We start from the raw sequence: 12,409 nt of genomic DNA on the forward strand, positions 1-12,409 counted from the left end.
TTTTTTTAATTAACTTATGCAGTAAACTGTGTAGATCCTAAGTGTACAGCTCAATGAATTTGTACATTTGCCCATGAAACTAATATCCAGATCAAGACGGAAAATTTTCTCTTCATCTGGGCTTCCTATGTGCCTCTTCCCAGTCAGGGCTCCCAAAGGTGACCACACTTCTGATCTTCACTGCTACCAAATATTTTTACTTGTTTTGTAACAGAAAGAATATTTAGCATACGTATTAGTAGTTACTTATATCCCAGAGATATTACAGATAGTATATGTCTTTTTTCCTTCATTCATTTATTCGTTTGTTTGAAACCCTGTGTAGGACCAACTTTGTCCACAAGGCACTGAGAATAGGAAATTGAACAAGAAAACAATCGGTGAGAGTCCTCAGGAAAAATTATGTATACGGGTTCAGTTCAGTTGCTCAGTCTTGTTTAACTCTTTGAGACTCCATGAACTACAGCACGCCTGGACTCCCTGTCCATCACCAACTCCCGGAGTTTACCCAAACTCATGTCCATTGAGTTGGCGATGCCATCCAACCATCTCATCCTCTGTCATCCCCTTCTCCTGCACCCAATCTTTCCCAGCATCAGGGTCTTTTCAAATGAGTCAGATCTTCCCATCAAGGGGACAAAGTATTGGAGCTTTAGCTTCAGCATCAGTGCTTCCAATGAATATTCAGGACTGACTTCCTTTAGGATGGACTGGTTGGATCTCCTTGCAGTCCAAGGGACTCTCAAGAGTCTTCTCTAACACCACAGTTCAAAAGCATCAATTCTTCAGTGCTCAGCTGTCTTCATAGTCCACTCTCACACCCATACATGACTACTGGAAAACCTTAGCATTGACTAGACAGACCTTTGTTGGCAAAGTAATGTCTCTGCTTTTGAATATGTTGTCTAGGTTGGTCATAACTTTCCTTCCAAGGAGTTAGTGTCTTTTAATTTCATGGCTGCAGTCACCATCTGCAGTGATTTGGGAGTCCAGAAAAATAAAGTCTGACACTGTTTCCACTGTTTCCCCATCTATTTGCCATGAAGTGATGGGACTGGGTGCCATGATCTTAGTTTTCTGAATGTTGAGTTTTAAGCCAACTTTTTCACTCTCTTCTTTCACTTTCATCAACAGGCTCTTTAGTTCTTCTTCACTTTCTGCCATAAGGGTGGTGTCATCTGCATATCTGATGACATATTGATATTTCTGAAAATTGATATTTGCATATTGATATCATATCTGCATATTGATATTTCTCCCTGCTATCTTGATTCCAATTTGTGCTTCATCCAGTCCAGCATTCCTCATGATATACTCTGCATATAAATTAAATAAGTAGGGTGACAATATACAGCCTTGACATACTCCTTTTCCTATTTGGAAAGAATCTGTTGCTCTATGTCCAGTTCTAACTGTTGCTTCCTGAACTGCATAAAGATTTCTCAGGAGGCAAATCAGGTGGTCTGGTATTCCCATCTCTTGCAGAATTTTGCACAGTTTGTTGTGATCTACACAGTCAAAGGCTTTGGCATAGTCAATAAAGCAGAAGTAGATGTTCTTCTGGAACTCTCTTGCCTTTTTGATGATCCAGCTGATGTTGGCAATTTGATCTCTTGTTCCTATGCCTTTTCTAAAACCAGCTCGAATATCTGGAAGTTCATGGTTCATGTACTGTTGAAACCTAGCTTGGAGAATTTTGAACATTACTTTGCTAGCGTGTGAGATGAGTGCAATTGTGCACTAGTTTGAACACTCTTCAGCACTGACTTTCTTTGAGATTGGAATGAAAACTGACCTTTTCCAGTCCTGTGGCCACTGCTGAGTTTTCTAAATTTGCTGACATATTGAGTGCAGCACTTTCACAGCATGGAATTCCATCACCTCCACTAGCTTTGTTCATAGTGATGCTTCCTAAGGCCCACTTGACTTTGCATTCCAAGATATCTGGCTGTAGGTGAGCGATCACACCATCATGATTATCTAGGTCATGGAGATCTTTTTTGTACAGTTCTTCTGTGTATTCGTGCCACCTCTTCTTAATATCTTCTGCTTGTGTTAGGTCCATACCATTTCTGTCTTTTATTTTTCCCATCTTTGCATGACAATTTCCCTTGGTATCTCTAATTTTCTTGAAGATATCTCTCATCTTTCCCATTCTATTGTTTATGGGTGAATACACATAAGTAAGCAGGCATTTATGTCACAGTGTGATAAATGCTATTAATACAAAAACATGAAGTGCCAGATGCCCAGAAGAAAGTGTGGGATGTGGACCCGGGGATTGGAGGTGAATCCTGGGACAAGTGACATCTTGTCTGAGACTGATGGATGAGTAAGGACTAATCAGACAGTGATGAGGAAACAGAAGCAGAGGGAACAGCAGGAGCAAATGCTCAGAGTTTAAAAAAGCTTTGGGTAGTTGGGGAACTGAAAGAATAAAAACAAAACATTCCTGATGACTAGACAAGTGAATTGGCGTCAGATCTTGTGGGACTTTGCAGACTGTGTTTCAGAGTTGGATTTGGCTTCAAGGGCAATGGGGAGCCATGAATCTATTTTCAGCAAAGAACTGTCATCATCAGATTGGTATTTGTTTTATAGTACTACATAAAAAGAGAGAACAAAAGTATGGGAAGAAAAAGTATTTGAAAAACACCTTTGTTTTGATATTTTTGTGGGGGGATGGTGATTGCAGCCATAAAATTAAAAGACGCTTACTGCTTGGAAGGAAAGTTATGACCAACCTAAATAGCATATTCAAAAGCAGAGACATTACTTTGCCAACAAAGGTCTGTCTAGTCAAGGCTATGGTTTTTCCAGTGGTCATGTGTGGATGTGAGAGTTGGACTGTGAAGAAAGCTGAGCGCCGAATAATAGATGCTTTTGAACTGAGGTGTTGGAGAAGACTCTTGCGAGTCCTTTGGGCTACAAGGAGATCCAATCAGTCCATTCTGAAGGAGATCAGTCCTGGGTGTTCTTTGGAAAGACTGATGCTAAAGCTGAAACTCCAATACTTTGGCCACCTGATGCAAAGAGTTGACACATTGGAAAAGACTCTGATGCTGGGAGGGATTGGCGGCAGGAGGAGAAGGGGACGACAGAGGATAAGATGGCTGGATGGCATCACCGACTCGATGCACATGAGTTTGGGTGAACTCTGGGAGTCGGTGGTGGACAGGGAGGCCTGGTGTGCTGCAATTCATGGGGTTGCAAAGAGTCGGACATGACTGAGCAACTGAACTGAACTGAACTGAACTGAAAAAACCTGAGATGACAGCACGCCCCCTCCCCACCAGCCAGACACAATTCTTATGATATTTATTATTTGAATACAAGTGGAAAGAAAGTGCATAATATAGTATATCCAAGGAAATATGTCTATAGAACATAAAGGAACATGTGAATGTAAAGTAACACCCTACTTGATTCTATCTTAGTAGAAAGCCATCACAAGGGAACAAGTTAAATAATGCACCCAGTGTTTACAGCTGCAGATGGAAGGGTCACTGAAATGACCCTGGTAAGACTCCTCCACCATACCTGGAATTCTCTGTTTCATCTGTTAAACTTCATCTACATCTTTTTTTGATGTTTACATTTTTTGTGATGGTCATTATCATCCTGAAAAATCTAGGAGAAAAGTCTCAGGTCGGTCTTCTTTACTGACCTCTTTACTGACTTTACTGACCTCTTTACTGACCCTTTACTTCTTTATTGACCTCTACTTCCTAAGTCTCCTTCTTGGAACCCCATTTTTAATGTTCTGCTTAAATCTTTGAAACACTGGCCATATGCCCTTGAAGCCTGAATTATCCAAATGGATGTCCAGCTGATTAGATTAACCAGATAATGACCAAAGGCCCATTTTGTTTAAGTGGTTAACTGCTCTGCTCTCTTGGCTGTGATAAATTGAAATGCAATGCCTTCATCAATACCACTTTTATGATGCTGTGAAAGTGCTGCATGCAATATGCCAGCAAATTTGGAAAGCTCAGCAGTGGCCACAGGACTAGAAAAGGTCAGTTTTCATTCCAGTTCCAAAGAAAGGCAATGCCAAAGAATGCTCAAACTATCCCACAATTGCACTCATCTCACACGCTAGTAATGTTCAAAATTCTCCAAGCCAAGCCTCAGCAATACGTGAACTGTGAACTTCCAGATGTTCAAGCTGAATTTAGAAAAGGCAGAGGAACCAGAGATCAAATTGCCAACATCTGCTGCATCATGGAAAAAGCAAGAGAGTTCCAGAAAAACATCTATTTCTGCTTTATTGATTATGCCAAAGCCTTTGACTGTGTGGATCACAATAAACTGTGGAAAGTTCTGAAAGAGATGGGAATGCCAGACTACCTGACCTCCCTCTTGAGAAACCTATATGCAGGTCAGGTAGCAACAGTTAGAACTGGACATGGAACAACAGACTGGTTCCAAATAGGAAAAGGAGTATGTCAAGGCTGTATATTGTCACCCTGCTTATTTAACTTATATGCAGAGTACACCATGAGAAACACGGGGCTGGAAGAACCACAAGCTGGAATCAAGATTGCCAGGAGAAATATCAGTAATCTCAGATATGCAGATGACACCACCCTTATGGCAGAAAGTGAAGAGAAACTAAAAAGCCTCTTGATGAAAGTGAAAGAGGAGAGTGAAAAAGTTGGCTTAAAGCTCAACATTCATAAAACTAAGATCATAGCTTCTGGTCCCAGCACTTCAGGGAAATAGATAGGGAAACAGTGGAAACAGTGTCAGACTTTATTTTTGGGGTCTGCAAAATCAATGCAGATGGTGATTGCAGCCATGAAATCAAAAAACACTAACTCCTTGGAAGGAAAGTTATGACCAACCTAGACAGCATATTAAAAAGCAGAGGAATTACTTTGCCAACAAAGGTCTGTCTAGTCAAGGCTATGGTTTTTCCAGTAGTTATGTATGGATGTGAGAGTTGGACTGTGAAGAAAGCTGAGAGCTGAAGAATTGATGCTTTTGAACTGTGATGTTGGAGAAGACTCTTGAGAGTCCCTTGGACTGCAAGGAGATCCAACCAGTTCATTCTAAAGGAGATCAGTCCTGGGTGTTCTTTGGAAGGATTGAGGCTAAAGCTGAAAGCCCAATATTTGGCCACCTCATGCAAAGAGTTGGGGGGCTTCCCTGGTGGCATTGGAAAAGACTCTGATGCTGGGAGGGATTGGGGGCAGGAGGAGAAGGGGATGACAGAAGAGGAGATGGCTGGATGGCATCACCGACTCTATGGACATGAGTTTGGGTGAACTCCGGGAGTTGGTGATGGACAGGGAAGCCTGGCGTGCTGCAATTCATGGGGTTGCAAAGAGTCTGACACGACTGAGCGACTGAACTGAACTGAGTTAGTTTAATAGAATCCATTACTGAGCCTCTTTACTTTTTGCCTCATACTAAAAACAGCACATATTATTTCTCTAGAGTAGTACTGTTATTCACCTTTTTGTTAGGGTTGAAATTGTGTACAATACTGACATGTCTATAAACCAGCTTTATTTATTATCATGCTGACAAACTGTGAAACAGCGGACAGGTAGATCTCAGCAGAAAAATTCTTGCTCTTGGAACAAATTCTAGTAGGATTCCATCCCAGTAACTAGTAATGTTGAACAGACTCCAGTTACGTGTGCACCTCTCCATAACTGGATCATGAACCCTTGGAGGGCAGGTGTTATGGGCTGAGTTGTGTCCCCACCATCCAAATTCATATTCATATTAAGGTCTTGCACTGTCATTGTTGCTTAGCTGCTCAGTGGTGTCCGACTCTGGGATCTCATGGACTAGAGCCTACCCAGCTCCTCCGTCCATGGGATTTTCCAGGCAAGAATACTGGAGTGGTTGCCATTTCCTCCTCCAGGGGATCTTCCTGACCCAAGGATTGAACCCACATTTCCTGCATTGCAGGCAGATTCTTTACCACTGAGCCACCAGGGAAGCCTATATTGAAGCCTTAACCCTTCAGAATGTAACCTTATTTGAAAATACGGTCACTGCAAATGTAACTAGTTAAGATGAGGTCATTTTGTATTAGGGTGGGCCTTTAATCCAATATGACAGGTGTCCTTAAAAAACGGGGAGAAATTTGAACATGGACATGCATTCAGCAAGGATGCCATGTGTAGATTGGAATTATGCTGCCAGAAGCCAAGGAACTTCCAGAAGCTGAGAGACCTGGAATGGGTTCTTCCCCTCCCCCAACACCTTCAGTGGAGAAGAGAATGACTACGCACTCCAGCATTCTGGCCTGGAGAATTCCATTACCTGTAGAGTCCAGGGGTTGCAAAGAGTCAGACACAAGTGAATGATTTTCACTTTCACTATAACACCTTCAGAGGGAGTGTCAGCCTGCAGACACCTTTATTTCAGACTCTGGCCCTAGAACTGAGACAGTAAATTCCTGTTTTCCTAAGCTACCATCCAGTGTGTGGCACTTTGCTATGGCAGCCCCAACTAACAATACAGCAAAGATGATGGCTCTTTCATGGTTGTGTGCCTCACAGGGACTCAAGCACATTGGCTGAGCTGAAGTTGTAACCACAGACCCCAGCGGACCTGAAGCTTGAGCCATCTAGGGTGATGAGATGTCTGAAAATGGGACCTTGCAAAATTGCCTCCCAGTCTTGAGACAGGCTCTTTAGAATGTGCTGGAGTTGACCCCTGTTGCCTGCATCTGATGAAAAGACAGGCATGTGGTAAGAGAATCTACAGATTGCCTACTCCACCCTGAAGGAAGAGAATCTACAGATTGCCTACTCCACCCTGAAGGAAGACCATAAAGAAGTGTCTTAATGGACCAGATGGGACGCTTATCTGATGGGGCTGAAGCATCCACTGCAGGGTGTTTCACAAGGATACCTGGGCCTGGGAAGCTCACCTCCTTCAGTTCTTGTAGATGTGTGTGTGGAATAAGACATACCTTTTACCTCTATTAAAGGAACCTGTAACCTTTGCCTGAGTGGATCGGCGATCATATCCCTGGTTCTCTGTGACTCATGAGAAAAATTTAACACAGCCTGTCCCAAAGGGGCCTCCCCTTAGAAGGAGCCTACTAGGCTGGGGGCTTTCCTGGTGGCTCAGTGGTAAAGAATCTACCTTCAGTGCAAGAGACACCAGTTCTGTCTTTGGGTGGGGAATATTCCCTGGAAGAGAGCATGGCAACCCACTTCAGTATTCTTGCCTGGAAAATCCCTAAGATAGAGGAGCCTGGCAGGCTACTGTCCATGAGGTCACAAAGAATTGGATACCACTAAAGCAACTGAGCATGCATGCAAGCACTATGCTGGGAAGGAAATATTCAAGGGAAAGGGGTAGACAGGACAAGTTTTTTTGTTGTTGTTGTTTTATGAAGTTATTTTTCCACTAAATATAACACAATGAGCATAAACTCACTTTGACTCAGCTACAAACCCTAAGAATGAGGTCATTGCCCTGTCTACTCCTACACCGAAGTTATCATCTGATTAAAGTTCCAAATTTGGTAATTTGTTGGTTGGGAGATACACGTATCTATACAGTCATGTATGAAGTTCAAGAACCTTAAATATGGAGCTGGATGATCTTTTACATATGGATGGATACATTTGTGTCATTGTCCAGATCACTGAGAACTAAAACATTTCCAGTACCCTAGAAGATTCCCTTGTGTTCTTCCCCACATTTTTACACGTGTGACTTTAAATTAGCCCATTATTTTTCCTAACCCTGCAGGCAAAGGATGCCTTCTGTACATGGAAGAATCTATGGCAATTCACAAAGAAGGTGGAATATAAACATTGGCCCAAAGCTTGTTGTGTTGCCTTTGTGTTGTCTGCATTGCCTGCAAACCGGCTGCTTGTGGGTAAAATCTGCTCTTCCAATGCGGTTTGAGTGGACAGCAAAATGTCTTTTAACAATCGAACTATATTTAAAATTAAGGCATTTCACCTGAAAATCCAAATTTGAATGGGGGAAAGGGTTTCTTTCTGAAAAATGAGCAACTGTGTGTTCCCCCATCAGAAGAAATCTCCTGGAGCTGGGAGGGGCTGCTCTCTTGACACCAGCAGAGGAAACAGGCGCCACAGTGACACAATGTCTGCACATGCCCTCTCGCCCAGCTGTCCTCACACATGAGCATCTCCTGCCTGGCTCTTGAACCAACTACAACTAGACAAGATGGCAAATGAAAGTCAAACTTTTGACAGGGAGCTGCTTGACAAAAGCAGAAGATATTAAGAAGAGGTGGCAAGAATAAACAGCAGAACTGTACAAAAGAGCTTCACGACCAAGATAATCACGATGGTGTGATCACTCACCTAGAGCCAGACATCCTGGAATGTGAAGTCAAGTGGGTCTTAGGAAGCATCACTATCAACAAAGCTGGTGGATGTGATTGAATTATAGTTGAGCTATTTCAAAATCCTGAAAGATGATGTGTGAAAGTGCTGCACTCAATATGCCAGCAAATTTAGAAAACTCAGCAGTGGCCACAGGACTGGAAAAGGTCAGTTTTCATTCCAAGCCCAAAGAAAGGAAATGCAAAGAGTGCTCAGACTACCACACAATTGCACTCATTTCACACACTAGCAAAGTAATGCTCAAAATTCTCCAAGCCAGGCTTCAGCAATACGTGAACCGTGAACTTCCAGATGTTCAAACTGGATTTAGAAAAGGCAGAGGAACCAGAGATCAAAAGGCCAACATCCATTAGATCATGGAAAAAGCAAGAGAGTTCCAGAAAAACATCTATTTCCGCTTTATTGACTATGCCAAAGCCTTTGACTATGTGGATCACAATGAACTGTGGAAAATTCTGAAAGAGATGGGAATACCTGACCACCTGACCTGCCCCTTGAGAAACCTGTATGCAGGTCAGGAAGCAACAGTTAGAACTGGACTTGGAACAACAGACTGGTTCCAAATAGGAAAAGGAGTATGTCAAGACTGTATATTGTCACCCTGCTTATTTAACTTATTGCAGAGTATATCATGAGAAACACTGGGCTGGAAGAAGCACAAGCTAGAATCAAATTGCCAGGAGAAATATCAATAACCTCAGATATGCAGATGACACCACCCTTATGGCAGAAAGTGAAGAAGAACTAAAGAACCTCTTGATAAAAGTGAAAGTGGAGAGTGAAAAAGTTGGCTTAAAGCTCAACATTCAGAAAACGAAGATCATGGCATCTGGTCCCATCACTTCATGGCAAATAGATGGGGAAACAGTGGAAACAGTGTCAGACTTTATTTTTCTGGACTCCAAAATCACTGCAGATGGTGATTGCAGCCATGAAATTAAAAGACGCTTACTCCTTGGAAGGAAAGTTATGACCAACCTGGATAGCATATTAAAAAGCAGAGACATTACTTTGCTAACAAAGGTCTGTCTAGTCAAGGCTATGGTTTTTCCAGTGGTCATGTATGGATGTGCGATTTGGACTGTGAAGAAAGCTGAGTGCCGAAGAATTGATGCTTTTGAACCGTGGTGTTGGAGAAGACTCTTGAGAGTCCCTTGGGCTGCAAGGAGATCCAACCAGTCCATTCTAAAGGAGATCAGTCCTAGATGTTCCTTGGAAGGATTGAGGCGAAAGCTGAAACTCCAATACTTTGGCCACCTGATGCAAAGAGTTGACTCATTGGAAAAGACTCTGATGCTGGGAGGGATTGGGGGCAGGATGAGAAGAGGACAATAGGGGATGAGATGGCTGGGTGGCATCACCAACTCGATGGACACGAGTTTGAGTGAACTCTGGGGGTTGGTGATGGACAGGGAGGCCTGGTGTGCTGCGATTCATGGGGTCACAAAGAATCAGACATGACTGAGCAACTCAACTGAACTTTTTAACTACCTAGAAGGAAAAACTATTTCCAGTACTACCAACATATTTTTTCAAGAAAAATAGAATTGAGATTTAAATTGATCTGCTGTTTCTTTTAACACCTTACAGTGATTTGTTTTCTGGAAAAGGCTATTTATCCTATGCCATTCCAACTCGTTTTACATGGACACACACACCCAGGTTGGTGTCTAATATCTGGATCTGGCTAATGTTTAATTTTTAGTATGAACATTATACTGGAAAGCACTCATTTGTGGTGTGCCTGCAACTTCAATTTTGTTGTATTTTTCTGCATAACTAGCTCCATTAGATTTCAGACTGAACAGTGAATTGACTCATCTTTGTGACTCTTTGTGTTCCAAAGGAGAACTCAAATCACCTTGTTAGACTATGCGTGGTGTTAAATATTATCTGTACATGTACGTGAACAGTGTCTATGAATGGCATTTGAAAGTAGGGCATGACTATTACCTTTCATAAAATCCTAGGCATTTGTTAAATAAACTTAGTTCCTCATTCAGATATAGTGTAAGAGAGAAAACTACATGGGACATAGGTTTTAAATGAAGAGGGTCTTGAATGCTTTTCTTACGAACAGTTTCTTCTCCTTTTCTGTTTTTCACCAGCTCATAACAATTTTGTTCCAATCTGTGAGATTTGTAATGCCGCCACTTTCCATTTCTTCTACAACATAAAGAACCAAATGCCAGTGCTGCTTTATCATCAAGGGCTGGTGAGCAGAATTTCTTTCTGATATGACAAATTGTTGTTAAGTAACTTTTGAGTCAAAAGAGATAGTTAGCCTGTAAAGTCAATTAACAGACATGAAAAACAGAGACAATGAATCCCATGCGGGGAATAAAAAGCTTCAGTTCAATTCAGTTCAGTCACTCAGTCTTGTCTGAATCTTTGTGACTCCATGAACCCCAGCACACCAGGCATCCCTGCCCATCACCAACTCCTGGAGTCCACCCAAACCCATGTCCATTGAGTTGGTGATGCCATCAAACCATCTCATCCTCTGTCGTCCCCTTCTCCTTCTGCCCTCAATCCCTCCCAGCATCAGGGTCTTCTCCAATGAGTCAACTCTTTTCATGAGGTGGCCAAAGTATTGGAGTTTCAGCTTTGGCATCAGTCCTTCCAATAAACACCCAAGACTGATCTCCTTTAGGATGGACTGGATGGATCTCCTTGTAGTCCAAGGGACTTTCAAGAGTCTTCTCCAACACCACAGTTCAAAAGCATCAATTCTTCAGCGCTCAGCCTTCTTCACAGTCCAACTCTCACACCCATACGTGACCACTGGAAAAACCATAGCCTTGACTAGACAGACCTTTGTTAGCAAAGTAATGTCTCTGCTTTTTAATATGCTATCCAGGTTGGTCATAACTTTCCTTCCAAGGAGTAAGTGTCTTTTAATTTCATGGCTGCAATCACCATCTGCATTGATTTTGGAGCCCCAAAAATAAAGTCTGACACTGTTTCCACTGTTTCCCCATCTATTTGCCATGATGTCATGGGACCAGATGCCATGATCTTTGTTTTCTGAATGAGTTTTCTGAAGCTGGCTTTAAGCCAACTTTTTCACTTTCCTCTATCACTTTCATCAAGAGGCTCTTTAGTTCCTCTTCACTTTCTGCCATAAGGGTGGTGTCATCTACACATCTAAGGTTATGATATTTCTCCCAGCAATCTTGATTCCAGCTTGTGCTTTATCCAACCCAGCATTTCTCATGATGTACTCTGTATATAAGTTAAATAAGCAGGGTGACAATATACAGCCTTGACATACTCTTTTTCCTATTTGGAACCAGTCTGATGTTCCATGTCCAGTTCTACCTGTTGCTTCCTGACCTGCATACAGGTTTCCTGACCTGCATACACGAGGTAGATCAGGTGGTCTGGTAATCTCATCTCTTTCAGAATTTTCCACAATTTCTTGTGATCAACACAGTCAAAGGCTTGGCATAGTCAATAAAGCAGAAATAGATGTTTTTCTGGAACTCTCTTGCTTTTTCCATGATCCAATGGATGTTGACAATTTGATCTCTGGTTCCTCTGCCTTTTCTAAATCCAGCTTGAACATCTGGAAGTTCACGGTTCACGTATTGCTGAAGCCTGGCTTGGAGAATTTTGAGCATTACTTTACTAGCGTGTGAGATGAGTGCAATTATGCAGTAGTTGAGCATTCTTCAGCATTGCCTTTCTTTGGGATTGAAATGAAAACTGACCTTTTCCAGTCCTGTGGCCACTGCTGAGTTTTCTAAATTTGCTGGCATATTGAGTGCAGCACTTTCACAGCATCATCTTTTAGGTAGCAGTGGTTACCAGTTTATAAATACACTTTTATTCCTTCAATTGATTTTTTTCTGCTTTGTTTTGGTTTCCCTGTTTCATTGCCTGTTCTTTCTGGGCTCTGAGCTCCCCATTAAATTGTTTTCATTCCAGTTGTTGTCTTAGGGTTTCTTTCAGTAGAACTCAAGCTAAGATCTTTTCTTTCTAATTTTTGTTTATTTTATTTGTTTATTCCTTTGGTGTCTGGGAATTTTTAGTCCAAATTCAATAAATATCAA

This window comes from Capra hircus, chromosome 2, assembly GCF_001704415.2.
Source record: "Capra hircus breed San Clemente chromosome 2, ASM170441v1, whole genome shotgun sequence".
Lineage (NCBI taxonomy): Eukaryota > Metazoa > Chordata > Mammalia > Artiodactyla > Bovidae > Capra > Capra hircus.